The sequence below is a fragment of the Rhineura floridana genome, chromosome 1 (assembly GCF_030035675.1).
Source record: "Rhineura floridana isolate rRhiFlo1 chromosome 1, rRhiFlo1.hap2, whole genome shotgun sequence".
Taxonomy (NCBI): Eukaryota; Metazoa; Chordata; class Lepidosauria; order Squamata; family Rhineuridae; genus Rhineura; species Rhineura floridana.
The window spans coordinates 34495246-34511642 of NC_084480.1; the positions used below are offsets into that span (position 1 = coordinate 34495246).

Consider the following 16397-nt stretch of genomic DNA (forward strand, 5'->3'; position numbering starts at 1 on the left):
TTCTGAAAACCAGTTGCCGGAACCCTCAGGAGGGGAGAGTGTTCTTGCACTCAGGTCCTGTTTGCGGGCTTCCCCCAGGCACCTGGTTGGCCACTGTGAGAACAGGATGCTGGACTAGATGGGCCACTGGCCTGATCCAGCAGGCTCTTCTTATGTTCTTATGTTCTTATAATATTTCAGACAGGAAGTCAGGTCTCCTGCTCCCCTGGTGCATTCACCATAGCTGCCCAATTTCCCTGCTTTTTAAAGTTTGATAGAAATATCTGTTGGCTATAGGTACACTCTTAAACTGTAAGTTTTTTGCCTATTAGTGAATTTCTCTGCTTTTTAATCAGGAGGTAAGAAATGGGATCCTGGGCAAGCTTGCTGAGAACGGACTGATTATTTGCATGCTTATTGAGTTCAGTGGGATTTACTCCTGTGCAATCATGTTTAGGATAGGTAAAACTGACAGTCATGGCTTCTCCCAAAGAATCCTGGGAAATGTAGTTAGTGAAGGGTGCTGAGAGTTGCTAGGAGATGTCCTGTTCCCCTCACAGAGCTTCAATCAGAGCAGCTGACTGTTAAACCACTCTGGCCACTGGAGCTCTCTCAGGGGAAATGGAGTCTCCTCTCAGCACCCTTCACAGACTACACTTCCTAGGATTCTTTGGGGGAAGGCATGACTGTCTCAAGTGAAATAAAGGTCTGGTGTGGGTGTGGCCCCCTGATTAGCCAAGCCCAGCAGCTGTGAGTCTGGCTTGTAGAACACTGACAGTTGGTTCTTACTGAACATGCCCAGTATTATCATTCAGTTCAATGCAAAATTTCTTAAATTAATTAAAAATCAGCCAGGCATTTTTTAAACTTTTAAACTGTAGATGATGAAGGTCAGAGTATGGGGCAAGGTCAGTAATAGGATTACAGGTATTCTGTGAACATGGCTGATTTTTAATTAAATTTAACAGATTATGAGAACTCTGACAGAAAGAAGTCCAAAAGGGGTCTGGGTTTTCTCTCTCTCTTTTTACAATTTGAACTCTTGATTCTCTCTGTTTTGTGTATCACCATGAAAATTTAGAGGGTTGTTAAGCAAGCGTTTCTGAGCTCAGGACTGTGAGTGTTGTAAGGTTTTGTTTTGAAATGAGCTTATGGGAAGCATCAGAATGGCATGGGGGTGTCTTCAATTTTACATTGCGGAATGCGAAAAATCCATGCTGATTATAGTATACAGCCACTCTCATGGCTGTATAATTCATGCTGTTTCCAGATTCTCCAGTAGGTGGCAGTGGGAGTAGATGAAAGTAGCATGCAACATTATCTCAGCCGCTCTCACAGATGGTAACAGTGCAAGAACTTCTCCGTGTTTCCTCATCACTATTCAGTGAATTCTTAGTGTGTGTTTTTATGATGGCTCAGCTTTTGTTTCCCCACAACAGACACAAGGAACAAAGAACAGGCAGCTTTCAGAGGGGAAGCCATCTTAGTTTGTTGCAAATGCACATATAATGGCCTTTCTCCTCCTCTCTCTGATGTTTCATAGCAAAATGATCTCAGTTCTGACCTTTTGATGACACAATTCCTTGACAATTTTGATACCCCCATGAGTAACTGAATCAGTTAGACAATGATGCCTGTGAGTGCGTGCGTGCGTGAGTGACTGACTGACTGAGTAGATACACAAGTCCAGTTCAGGAGAACCCCCGCCACATATATATCCTGTGCATACAGGGGAAAGTGCATACAGGGGAAAGTGGGACCACATCTCCTGGTCCTGTCACTGATGTCTGAAAGCCTCCTGGCTCCACCTCCAACATCAATGCGTTCAGCATGCTGGCTGAAAGGCTATATGTGTGTAGGCTCTCAGCTGTGCTCATGCAGGCTTTCACATGCTCAGGACACAGAGACGTTTTTCATCCTCTCTCATAACACTAGAACTGAGGGACATCCAAAGAACCTGAATCTTGGAAGATTCAGGATAGACAAAAGAAAGTACTTCTTCACACAGCACATAGTGAAACTATGGAATTCGCTCCCACAGGAGGCAGTCATGGCCACCAACTTGGATGGCATTTATTATTATTATTATTACTATTATTACTAGTAACAGCAACAGCAGCAGCAGCAACAACAACAACAACAACAACAATAATAAATCATCTGGCTGGCCAGTATGAAAACAGGATGCTGGACAAGATGGGCCCTTGGCCTAATCCAGCAGGGCTCTTCTTCTTATGTCCTTAACCCAGTGCAATCAGGATTCCTGATCACATGGTCAGCCTACACTATACAACTTTATGTGCATAAACTCCTCTTTCAGTCACTGTGTCAATGCGTATGGATGCCCGGTAGAGATGGAAGACACAGATACATTGGAACTGGGGCCATGTCCTGGTTTCCCTTCTAGTCATTAGATATATCTGCCTTCCCCAGCCTGGTGTCACCCAACTCCCATCATCCCTGATCATTGGCCATCCTGGCTTCGACTGGCTGGGAGTCCAAAATGCCTGGAGGTTGCTTGGCTGAGGAAAGCTGGATATATATGAAGAGCACTCTTCTGAACATCCCTGTAATTTTCCACCCCACCCCAATATTTGCATCTTGGGTTTGGGAAGGAAAGAAAAAGGAACGGAAGAAAATGCAGTCTAAATATGTTTTCAATTTTAATTGTTTTCTATTTGGAATAGGCTTTTCATAGTCAGAAGCAAAGCAACCCTTCTGACTTCCTTTTCCATCCAAAGCACAGTCTCTATTTGACATCTGTTTTGCCTGATATTTAGCCTGCTTTGCTTTTTCAAAGCCAGCCTGAAATTCCAAGCTTTCCTTGCCTCTTGATATTTGTCACTCAGTTATGCGGGAAGCCCTTGAGGCACTTCTTTAAGACCATGCCTGGAATGACTGTATATCTCTCTGTCCTCACCTTCGGCTAAATCTTATTGCATAAATAGGTACATTTTGAGAGAGACAAAGTGCATATTTATAGCTTTGACTTCAAAGGTAAGTGTCTGAAGTTCGTTGCTCTTGTTTCCAAAATTAAGAACAGGAGTGTCCTTAATAGTCACATCTATGTTTCTCTTTAAATCAAAATGTTTTGAAGCTTACCAACAGAAATACTTGAAGTGATTTACACGGTGGGCACTCTCCAGAAGTGTAGTGGCAAATCTAGAAGTGCGGGGTCCCTTCATAATAGTCACACTATGCCCCCTCACTCCCCTCGCAGCCATGTCCCCTTCTAAGATTATGCAGCCTTCTCAGATTATTTTATTTATTGAATTTACATCCTGCCCTCCCTCCTGAAGAAACCCAGGGTGGTAATACAATACAATTGTATTTTATTCAATAAAAATAAGCTTTCAGTCTCTGTGATTGATAAGTGAGTTGCTTGGACACCAGGAATCTGTGGTCCCAAAGAGCTGCTGTTTCTGCCATCCCTGCACTTAGCTAGTGGCTTCTGTCTCCTTGTAATCTGAGATCAGGTACACCTTCTAAGTTATATTATGCCAATTCTATTACATAGTAAGTGTGGGTGGATGTTAAAAAATCCCATGGTATACATATCTACTCAGAGAAGCAAGTCAACTTGTGTTTAATGGGACTTACTGCCAGGTAAGGGAGGCTAGGATTTCTTGTGAGGAAGGGGCAGAGGACGGTTCATGGTGAAAGAACAACCTGGGAGTAAGCACACCTGAATACAATTAGGACTTATGTATGCATGTAAACACACAATAATCATGCCAGATTGGTTGAAGCCTGGAGGTGTATTAAAGGGGGGTAGGGGGTAGGGGGTAGAGACAAAAACATGTCTCTTCCTTTATAAATATGTATCATTTTGGTTAAAGGAAGCAAAGTCTGATGCCTATGATACAAGCACTAAGTCCCCCTTTGCAGCCATTTTACACCTCCCTATATTTCTTCACAACAAGCCTGTGAGGTAGATTGGCCCAAGAGCACCAAATGAGTTTTTGTGGCCTCTAAGACCCCCATTTGACTTTTTAAAAAGTCTTAAACCATAGTTTTTGACTGCTGCTATGACTCCTAAAAGCACATTTTTCTCCAAAGAATTCTGGGAACTTTAGTTTCTTAAGGGTACTGGGAATGGTAGCTTTGTGTGGGGTAAACTACACTTCCAAGGATTCGGGGGGGTGTAGTTTAAATGTGCTTTAAATGTATGGTGCGTATGCAGTTTTCTGTGGCCCAAGAGAGAGCAGAGACCAGAACATGAAAGTCTTGGGTGAGTATCCCACTTCCCTCATTTGGTAGCTCTCAGCAAACCGCTAACTCTTGCTCTTGATCTGTGAAATGGGAAAATGCAGGACTTACCACATAGGATTAAAGGGAGAGCTAATAAGATGAGCTTTTGCAAAGCACTTTCTGTACTCAAATGTTATTATATGATTTATTATTTTTTTAAATATTTTTTTATTTTTTTTAAAGTAAACAAAAAATAATCAGAACCAACAAAATAGACACAAAATAATACACTACGTAGATCATAATCATATCCATAGTAAATTATTAACATAATTTTAATTCATACATTAATACTGTTCCCTTTCTTTTCCTTTCCTGCAGGATTGTTGAATTTCATTCCTATCCTTTCATTTGTTGCACTGTTTAATAATAGTACCATATCTACGTGTTTGCCATTGGCATGGGATCCTTGTATCTTATATATTTATATAATTAATAAAATCATACCATACTGAAAGGAAATTAGTCCCTTTACTTTGTCCTCTTGCTCTTTTTAAATTATCTATTAGTTTTTCATGTACAGCTATATCCCATACTATTTTATACCAAGAATCCATATTTGCTCCTTTAAGGCCTTTCCAAGTTCGTGCAGTAGTAATCCTTGTTGCTACCAACAAAAAATTTACCAGCATCTTATTTTTAATATCAAGATCTTTATTCAGAAATAAATTCAATACAGTATTGCTAATTGTGGTGTCAATGTGATTTTTTGTTGGGTTATCTGTTCAATCTCCTTAATCAGAGATGCCCCAAATCTGCAAATTATTTGACACTCCCACCACATATGTATACAATAGGGCCCCGCTTTACGGCGTTCTGCTTTAAGGTGTTCTGCTGATGCGGCGGCTTTCGTTTTTAATTTAAAAGCTATTTTTTTCTCTTTTGCGCCTTTTGCGCCGTTTTCGCGTCATTTTTGTGCGACGCGGCCCATTAAAGTCAATGGGGTTCCACTTTACGGCGTTTTCCGCTTTACGGTGGGGGTCCGGAACGGAACCCGCCATGTAAGCGGGGCCCTACTGTATACGTACTGGTTCTTATATGTACACTAAAGATGTTCCTGGATTCATCAATGATATTTTTCTGTGTCAGATACCACGGATATATGATTTTCAGAGATAATTCTCTGTGTTTAGTTGCTATTGTTTGGTGTGGTGGCTTATTCCATTATGTTACCCACTCTTCCCTATCTATTTCAGTTACAAGTTCCCTTTCCCACCACAATTTTAATTCTGATAAATCTCCTCCTATGTCACCAACCAAGATTTTACATGTATTAGATGTCAGACCCTTTGATTCCTCTGAATATGCTAATATTAATTTATCAAATCTGATAAATCTGAGTGTTGCAGCTTCTTTCATTTCTGGTCCAGTAGAGAGCAAAGACCAGAACATGAAAGTCTTGGGTGCATATCCCACTTCCCTCATTTGGTAGCTCTGAGCAAACCACTAACTCTTGCTCTCAATCTGTGAAACGGGAAAATGAAGAACTTTACACAGGATTAAAGGGAGAGCTCATAGAGCGAGCTTTTGCAAAGCAGTTTCTCTACTCAAATGTTATTATTATACAGCCACTCTCATGGCTGTATACTATAGCCAGCATGGATTTTTCACATTCCACAATGTTAAATTGAAAATACCCCCCATGCTATTCTGCTGCATCGCATAAGCTCATTTCAAAACAAAACCTTACAAAGCTTATAGTCCTGAACTCAGAAACGCTTGCTTAACAACCTATCCTGTGTCCCTGCCAAATGGATGACACCTATCATTGGGACCGTGAGCATGCCCCTCAACCCTTGCAGATCTCAGGTAAGATGGCTGGTATAACGAAAGGCACTCCTTCAAATACTTGGACCCCAAGCCATGCAGAGCTTGAAATACTGACGCTAATACCTTGAATCACGCCTAGTACCTTACAGGCAGCCAGTGCAGTCTTTTCAGCATAGATGTTACGTTATCCCATTTTGCTGCCCTGCTCAACAGCCAGGCAGCCACATTTCATGGCTTCTGGGACATCTCCAAGGGCAACCCTACATAGAGCCCATTGCAGTAATTCAGTCATGAGTTTACCAGGGTGTGGATCACTGAGATTAAGCTAGCCTAGTCCAGGAATGGCCGGAGCTGGCAAACCAGTCATAGCTGGAAATAGGAACTTGCCACTGAAGCTACCTGGGCCTCTAGCAACAGTACAGAATCAAGGAGTACCCTCAATCTATGTATCTGATCCTTCAGGGGAAGTGTCATTCCATCCATAAACAGCTGCCTCTCTAAGCCCTGGACTCAGGAATGTTTGATCCACAGCACTTCTATCTTATTAGGCTGAATTTCAGTACGTTGGCCCTCAAAAATCCCATCACTGCTTCCAGACACCAGTCTGGAAGCAGCCTGAACAGCCTCTCAGGATTCAGATGGAATGGAGAGACAGAGCTGGGTATCATCAGCATACTGAATTTCAACACCTTTGGAATACTACAATTATGTTGCTTTCATAGGATGACTTTAGAGCGCCTTTACAAGTGTTTGAGGATCCACGTTTTCCTTTTTGATACAGCAAGGGTCAAAACAACCACTTCACATAGTGTCAGAGAGCAGAGAGGTTTGGAAGAGTTGGAAGACATAGTGGGGAACCATTAGGTTTTCCATGTCTGAAGCTGGCAGATGACTTTATGAGATTCAGGCTGCTTGTACATCTGTCCTATTGTGGGATGTAAAGGAAGACCTTCCAACTTATATGTAGTTTCTGTCTTGCAAACTCTAAAATGAAGGTGATCTTTGAGCTCATCCTGAGATCATCTTCAAGGAGCAGGACCCATGCTATTAGCTAAGGTGGCTAAACACCAAGTAATATATATGTAAATGAAATTGTTCCTCTCAAAATCACGTATCTTGTCCTTTCCCACCTTCAGTAGTATACTGAATATAACTTTATAACAGGAAGCCACCTGGAATGGAGTACCGAGCCGGAAGTAGGAGGCAATGATGAGGAGGGAAAGCCATAGATTCTCCTTTTAACTCTTTGCTGCAAAGATGCCATCTTCCTGACCTCAAGCACGACCCTAAAGTAGAAGTGTCCCATGAGAAAGCAGAGGATAAAGAAAAAGATGCTCATGGTGGCCACCTTGAAATGCGCATAGTTCTTGTCTACCTGGGAGCCATCCAGACAATGCCATGTTTCTGAGTCCTTCATCTCTAGCCAGATGCCAATAGCACACAAAATGTCTACTAGAAGCCAAGCTGCAGTGCTAACCTTGGTGGCGCCACATATTGTCTGCAATCTGTGGGACTTCAGTAGATAAACAAATCCTATGTAACAATCCATGGCAATAAAGCACAGGAAATTGTTCTTGGCATAGACGTTTGTGAAGAAGACCATGTTGACTACCACACAGGCCCCTTGTCCTAATCCCCAGTGATGATTGCGGAAACTGCAATCGATCCAGAGGGTAGCATCAGAGTCTGCAAGAGGTTGGCCAATATTACATTCAGAACATAGACTGAGAGAACAGTTGACCTGTTTATGTGGGATACCACAGCCCAAAGTGCCAAAGAATTCAGAGGCAGCCCAGCTGCTGATGCTACTGAGTACACAGAGATTGTGAAGTATTTGGTGGCGTTAAAAGCCACAGGGCAGGTTGAGTTGGTGGCATTCATTGCACCAAATGCATACTTTCCCACAGTGCACTGTTTTCAGATCCTCTATCATCTCCTATCCAGACCCTTTATCATATCCTAGAGTTCTCCCTTCACTTACATCTGCAGAAAGTGGAGGAGGAAATGAGACACACTCAGGCGGAGTTCAAAAACACCACCCTTCTTTCCACATCCCTTCCTCATACATTCTAAGATTTGTTTATAACCTAAGGACAAAACAAGACACCAAAACAGATCAGGTCCAAAATATGAATATGTGATATATTTTGCCCCTGCATGTATTAAAATGAATGTCAATTAAATAATTAGCATTTCTGAGATGGGAGGGAGGGAGCAGGGGTATCCTGTTATGAGGTGGTATAGGTTTTAATTTAAGATAAAAAAACTAGAGGCAGTGTCGGCTGATGGCTCCATGTCAGTGGGGCAGTAGAAACCGCTCAGGGTTTTATTATTTATTTATTTATTTTATTCATTTATTTAGTTGCATTTCTAAACTGCCCTATAGCTAGCAGCTCCCAGGGCGGTGTACAACATGATAAAACCACAATATTTAAAATACAGCAAGTGTGTATTGCGCAAACAATATAAAACATTATATAAACAAAGTAAAAGAAAACTAGAAATAAAATAAATAAGATTAAAAGCATAAAATACATTAAAATGCCTGGGTGAAGAGGTGGGTTTTTACCTGGCGCCGGAAAGATGACAGGGAAGGCGCCAGGCGTATCTCATCTGGGAGGGCATTCCATAATTCGGGGGCCACCACCGAAAAGGCCCTAGATCTTGTTACTGTTCTCCGGGCCTCTGTATGGGTTGGGACCTGGAGAAGGGCCTTAGACATCAAGCGGAGTGAACGGGTAGGAACATAGCGAGAGAGGCGTTCCATCAGATATTGCGGTCCAGTGCCGTTAAGGGCTTTATAGGTAAGGACCAACACTTTGAATCTGGCCCGGAAACATATTGGAAGCCAGTGCAGTTGGGCCAGAATAGGTGTTATGTGGTCGAATTTCTTCGTCCCAGTAAGAACTCTGGCCGCAGCATTCTGCACTAGCTGAAGTTTCCGAATCGTTTTCAAAGGTAACCCTACGTAGAGAGCATTACAGTAATCCAATCTAGAGGTTACCAGAGCATGAATAACTGAGGCTAGGTTCTCCCTGTCCAGATAGGGTCGTAGTTGGGCTACCAGCCAAAGCTGGTAAAACGCATTTCGTGCCATCGAGGCTACCTGAGCCTCAAGTGACAGAAGCGGATCTAATAAGGAGCTGTCCATGGTACTTTGCAGGCACCATACATTCTCAGAGGCACTCTCCCCATAAATACGGAGGAAAACATTTGCACCCAGGGATGGAAGCATCTGCCAATTGCGGTTCTCTCAGTTTCTCATTTTTTAATCTTAAATTCAGTTCTTCACATTTCTGCAGTAATGTGTGATTTTTAAAAGAAAAAAAAGCTCAGAGAAATTATTTAGCATTTAAGTGCAAATTTCTCCTAATAAACACAATTTGTATGCAGTTTGGATTAATGTACCCATTTTTGCAATCATTTCCTCCTAATATAATGCATTTCTGTATATTCATTGTTATGCATATTACCCCCTAGTATATGCATTTTTGCAAACATTGGTTGGTTGGAAAATTACATGGCAAATTTTGGATAATTGCAAAGATCAAAGAATAGCTGTATTTCGGTTCTCATATTGTTTCAGAAAGTGTGAATTTGATAGATTCGACTTTAAAATCCAATTGAATTGAAAGTGTCCCCCATCCATATTTGCACCGTTTAGATTTTAGAGCTCTAGAGCAGCATCAGATATTAGCAGGCTTCCGTTAAAGTAAACCTAATACTCTGGTGTTTACATTTGTCCAACTGGAAACAGTGGTGCACATAGGCAGTTTTTAGAGTCTGGACTTAATAGTCTTATGCTCCCCTGCCTTTAATTCACTGACTTCAAATGGGAAGCCCCATCTTTAGATGATAATATGTACTTCTTCAAAATGTGGTAAGCCAACCCTGCTGAATTTGGGTCCCTCCTTCTCATTCTATTGAATGGTGCCCTGGACCACTGCCCCAAAGTCCCACCCTGCTGGCACCCCTGAATGACTGCTGGAAGCACCTCAAGCTGCTTCAAACATTCCGGGAGAATGAGGAGTTAAAAACTTGCAGGCAGTGGTAGCTGTTGCCTATTGAGGCTGGTGGTCCCCATCGTCTTTCTTGCTGCGTTCTATAAGGGGCCACTCTTGAGAGGAAGCTGACAGCCAGTGCCAGCTGGATGCAAGTAAGAAGACTGGCAGAAGGGAGAGAGGAAGGGCTAGCTGAGGGAGACTGAGGTTGGTGAGGTTCAACCTAATGGACCAGCCTTCACTGCTTATGGGGACTGTTGGAAAAAGCAACAGTCTTTAATTATCACACACTGTATTGAGAAGAAAAAGGATTAATGTATTGAGGCCTGGGAACAGAAAGTGGCCTTTTTGCATTGTAAGTTTAGTTTCTCTTTCCCCTTCTTCCTTGTTTCTGTTGTAACCAGTAACAGCTGATGCTATTAAGTAAAAGGTCATATTTAAACTTCACAGACATGTCTGTTTTCCTTGAGGGGAGACAAAGAACCTACTCTGCAACAGGGACAGGTCTAGAGTGAAGGCGTAGTTCTTGTATTGAGAGAAACAGAGAGCAATCACAGTAGCAGTGGTTTCCGATGCCTTACTACTGCAAGCCTGCAGTTTACAAGTGTTCATGAAATGTATTCTTGGTGGGAGATCTAACAGAAGATCCCTGCTTTTCCTCTCTGGGATGGTTGAAAAATACTTTATAAATGTTTCCAGACTAGTGATGTCACTACTTCTGTCCTCCCAGGAAGAAATAGATGGATGAAGTTTCCTTTTCAAAGGCAGAATTTTGCAAGCATTCTATCATAGAGGGTTAGGAATATAACATGCTATGTTATAGTAGTTATATATACATAAAACCCTCTGTTACTGTTTATTTTTAAGGGACAAGGTTGCATAAGCTACCCCTTTTCCCCACTGAATCAGTACTAGGTGGGACAAGCCCAGATTTGCCTTGTTGCATACCCTGTACTAAGGAACCATTCATAAATCAGATTATGTCCTCATGACAATTTCAAAGCCAAGTTTCTTACAAATAAAGAGCCAAACACTTTGGAGCTAGCAGATGCTATGACCACTAGATTTCATGCTACATCTTCTGCTGAGATGGCAATAAGGCACACAGATTTCTGAATAGTTCCTTTTAGCATAGATCTGCTATAGCTATGTAAGAGACATTTTACTGTCCATTGCATCATTTGGGACAAATATATGAAGCTAGAATCCCTTTTCTCCTTTTATTTTCTTCACTGCAATTTGTATGTTCATTGTGTTTAATAACCCTAATTCCTTGATTCAATCACCTGATCTGAGGGATTATATCTAATAATCCCACATTAGGCTGCAATCCAGTACATGTGTACTCAGAAGTAAGCTCCATTGGGCTCAGTGGGAGGAGGAGCCAGAGGAAAGCTCTGCGGGATCCTCCTCCCGCTTGGATGGAAAAAGATGGCCGCGAAGCTGTGAAGGCAGGAAAAACGGAGCTCCCTGATAAAATAAACTAACTACTGCTACATAAGACAAGCCGAACCTGCACTTGTTTATGTCTTCTATCTTGTGAGACTGCATTGTGGATTAATCCAAATGAATATTTTCATCTGCATCCTGAAAACAAGAGCTCATTAAGGGAAGCAAACAATCCTGATAATCCCAGTGTTTGTACTTGAATCTGACTGCGGAGCAGCAAGCTTTTCTAAGGAATTGAAAACTACAAAAGATAGTAAGCAACTTTAATTATCTTATTAAATGCTCCCAATTGCTGTCATATCTCTCTCTAAAAAAAAAACCTCCCTAATAGAAAACTGACTTGCTATGTTTGCTCGGTTTGTTGAATTAAAGGGAATTAAAGGGACAGCTACTCAAATAGTAACATGGTCCTTACTAGAAAACAATGTAAAGAGCTGGGTTTAGTTTCATTTACAGAACTTCCCCAGCTCACTAGCTTGCAAAAGCAGTCCAAAATAACTCATTATTATAGCGCAAAGGACAATAAACATCTTCAAAAGAAGTCTGAAAATTTATCTCCGCTTAAGCCAAAAGAGTATGATGAGCTGGCTCCCAACACCCAGTGTGAGAACCCGTATCATGAATGGACAATAAACAACATGACTTCTTGGCCACTAAATGTGCAGGAAAGCAGCTTTCCCAACCTGGCTCGGGAAATAGAGGGAATGTGGGAAGAAATTAATAAAGCAGAGCTAACCGGGAACGGTGAGGAGCCAAACATGTCTAACTTTAGCATCACGAGCTCAATGCCTCCACTAGAATCTACAGAATTTTATAAAGACACTAAAACCAGATCCCCACCTTACGGCATACAACACTGCTGCTAACCAAATGGAATCTTCAAATGCTAACATTGGAGAGTCGGATAATAACTGGCCCCAAGCGGTGTCAGAGTCATTGAGTCAAATCTCCAAATTTGTGGCAGAATCGAACTTATTATTAACCACACTAATGGAACTAATTCTCAAAATGGAATTCCATTCTAAGCAAAGGAATAATAGTGTAAACTCGAAGGCTTGTCAAACAACTCACCAGAACATACGCAGTTCAACAATAACCGAGAGACAAAATAGTAAAAGGCCAGTTAAAGCGATCAAAAAGACGAAAAACATCAAAAATATTAAAGTAGCTCGCAAATGTCACATGAAATTTGAAAATCTTTTCAAATTACTAGACCAGCCAAAATCTAAAATATCAAAAAAGAAGAGGTCAAGAAAGAAAAGAAAGCACACAAAGAATAATTCTTCAGCTCAGGGCGGGATACAACCAAATTCTCCAAAAGCTAATAAGTCTTATCATAATCTATCTGACTCTAAACTTAGTGCAGAACCACGGAAAACTCCTACTCGGGATTGTGATACAACACAGCGAGATTTCAGAATGAAGGATACGGAAAAATCTAAACCTCTTGCAAACTGTTCTAACACCAAGATATGGAATCTAATATTAAATCCAAATAAGTTGGCTATAGTCAATCTTCCAAAGCCCAAAGGTCTACTAAACCAAACCCAACGAAGAAGGCTCCTGCAAGAGATTATTGAAGAAGTTATACCTGGAGCTATTCACATTATTGACATAGCATCTATTGAATTTCTTTTCTATAATTATGAGAATGCAAGAGCTATTGTCCAATTCCATGACAAAGAGAAAGCCCAGCTGATATATGGAAAAAAAGACCTATTTACAGAGCGGAATCTCTATATCCTAAGAGTTTTTGATAATGTAGCCCCCCCCCCGCAAGATTAGTAACCAATTTGCTGAGTGCGACAAAATCAGTCCCTTCAGGAAAAGAGAGAAATGACATGACAGAGATGTCTCAAGGTCACCCTGGGGGAAGAAAGCTGCCTAAGAAGGTTAAAACTGATAATCAGATTTATCAAGAGACTCCATCCATCTATGAGCCTAACAATGATATAACTGAAGAATGTGGCCAGTTTATCCCAGAAGAGCATGCCCTACTAGAAACATTTAATACATTAACTGCAGAGGCTCAAGCTAATATTATGACTCGATTAGACAAACTAATGGGGGCTCTAAGAATAAAGATCCAGAAAGGAGAACCCCAAATCTCAGAACATATAGAACCAAAGAACACGGATCACACGCAAACATATAGTATGCCTCCTCCTGCACATTGCATTAGTGATGTGGAATCCTCCCCTCAAACTAGGCCGCCCTCGTTGGAAGACACATAGCAAACCCGAGTTAAGATTAAAAATCGACCCACACATCAATCTAACACGCCTATCCAAAAGAAGGTAGACAAGATGTCTTCTTCAAAAGTTAGCGATAAATCCAAGAAGGAACGATACCAAATTGACACCTGACAAAGATCTATTATAAAAACAGCTCAACTGAAGATCGTATCATGGAATATAGCAGGCTGGAGAAATAAAGTTGAGGATCCATCCTGTTTGAACTTTCTAAAACAACATGAATTAATATTTCTCCAGGAAACTTGGTCTGTGGGGGAGTTGAGCTTAGACGGGTATTCGGCGTATCAACTACCTGCGACCCCAAGTATTAAGGGGGTAGGTCAAAAGGAGGTATCTGTATGTTTATCTCCACTACAATTAATGCCCCTATTACTATCCTCGAGCCCTTGCTTGAATTAGCATCTGCGGTTATATTAAGACTCCCCCGTTTTCCTTTGCTACTTATTAATGTGTATCTCCCACCTAGCAAGGACAAAAAATCAGGCGCCTTGAAGATACAAAAGCTGGATGAATATCTACGAAAGCAAATCTTATTACATCCAGAAACCCTACTAATACTAATGAGGGGTTTTAATGTTAGATTGGGTGTATCTGATGAAGCTTTATATGCTAAATTTCATATGATGTTACCAATGATGGATGGTCTCTGTACCATTCCGAGTAGAAAATCAAAAGATAATGGAATCACCTATACTGGGCTGTGTTTACTTCAAATGATATTTAATTTGAATTTAATTTTGATGAATGGGCGTACAAATGGAGACTTGGAAGGTGACTTTACCTACCTTTCCAGCTTAGGAGTGTCTACAATTGATCTGGGTTTTGTGTCTCTTGAATTATTTCGATCTGTATCTAACTTTAAGATAGGGGCTGGACTGGAAAGTGATCACTCTCCACTAATCACCGTACTTGAATGTGAGAATCAAGTTATTTTTACTGACCCTATGTCATTTCCTAACATTGCTTATGAAATTCATCCTGGAAGAGTTAAATGGGTACCTAAGTTAGATAATGATGTAATAGAGACATTAAATTCCCAGGAATGTGTAGCTTACAAAGATCAAATAATTTTAGCACCCCATACGATTGAGCCCCATCTATATTTTAGATATTTTCAACAACTAGTAATCTCTCTTCAAAAGACCTTATTTCCGGATATAAATACTAAAATAATAGGTAGGAAGGTCAGATCCAAACCGTGGTTTGACCATGAGTGTGTGCTTAAAAAGAAACAACTGATACTAGCGTTTAAGGATTATAAAATCGAAAGGTCCCCCGAGTCTCTCCAATCCTATTGTGATATTAGGAAACAATACAAACACCTGATTAACCAAAAGAAAAAAATTGATTTAAAAGAAACTTGGACAAGACTTATATATGCATCTAGTTTAAAAAACGCATCCCTATTTTGGAAGATAATTGCCCATAGCTGGCCAAGACCAGTACAAAGGTTGGAAAGTTTTATCCTCCCGCAGGTTTGGGAAAATTATCTTGGCAAGATGTACAAGACAGACCCCCATAATTTCTCTATGCTCAATTGTAATCTGAGTAACATACCAGAATGGGACCCTGTTTCACCTAGGGAAATTCTAGAGATACTAGCTACATTGAAAATGAATAAGGCCCCCGGCCCTGATAATATCCCGGCGGAAATCTTTAAATCAAATGCGGAATGGTGGGCCCCTCTATTGGCGGCCTTATTCACATTTGTAGACCATTCCTTGTGTATTCCAGAAGACTGGTGCTCGGCAATCATAGTGCCGATATTTAAAAAAGGTTCTACGTGTGACCCGGCCAACTTTAGACCAATAAGCTTACTAAGTATAATAAGCAAAATATACGCTGCTCATCTTTATTCAAAACTTAGCTCCTGGGCAGAACAAAATGATATCTTGGCACAGGAACAAGCAGGTTTTCGGGTTGGCCATTCCACTATTGATCAAGCACTGGTCTTGCACCATCTGGTAAATATGTACACGGACAAATCAGGAACTGCTTTCTATACAGCTTTTATAGATTTAAAGTCGGCTTTCGATTCAATATCTAGATCTCGACTTTGGGAGAAACTTTTTAATACAAATATAGACAAGCGATTGTTAATGTTAATTCGTGGTGTATATGAGAAGACATCCCTGCGTGTTAGATGTAATAGTAAGGGTCATCTCACTAATCCCATTTTTACCTTTATTGGGGTTAAACAGGGATGTATCCTTGCCCTGCTACTTTTTAATATATACATCAACTCGATTGTTCACAGCCTCTCTCTAATCCAATCACACCCGCCCAGACTAGCTGAACATTCAAGAAATGTTCTCTTATATGCAGATGACCTAGTCTTGATGGCCAGAACTCAGGTAGGATTAAGACGGTTATTGGCTGCGCTAGCTAAATTCTGCTCCGAGGAATATCTAGAAATACATTATGATAAAACTAAAGTTATGATCTTCACCAAAAAACGCTTAAAACATTGCTGGCGGATCAATGAACATCAAATCGAACAAGTGTCTGCATTTCGATATTTGGGGATGATTTTCCAATCGTCTGGAGCGTGGCAACTGCATATTAAAACAGGGGTTGCAAAGGCGAAAAGAACGTTGAAAGCCCTTCTATCCTTCTATTTTAACAAAGGTGGGCAATTCCTCCCTGCAGCCATAAAAGTTTTTGTGTTAAAAATTGTACCCCAATTACTATA

General features: G+C 40.9%; 1 pseudogene; it reads right to left on the bottom strand.

The window, feature by feature from the left end:
• Positions 1–7025: 7025 nt before the first annotated feature.
• Positions 7026–7881, bottom strand: LOC133376404 (probable G-protein coupled receptor 132; annotated as a pseudogene).
• Between the last annotated feature and the right edge of the window lie 8516 nt (positions 7882–16397).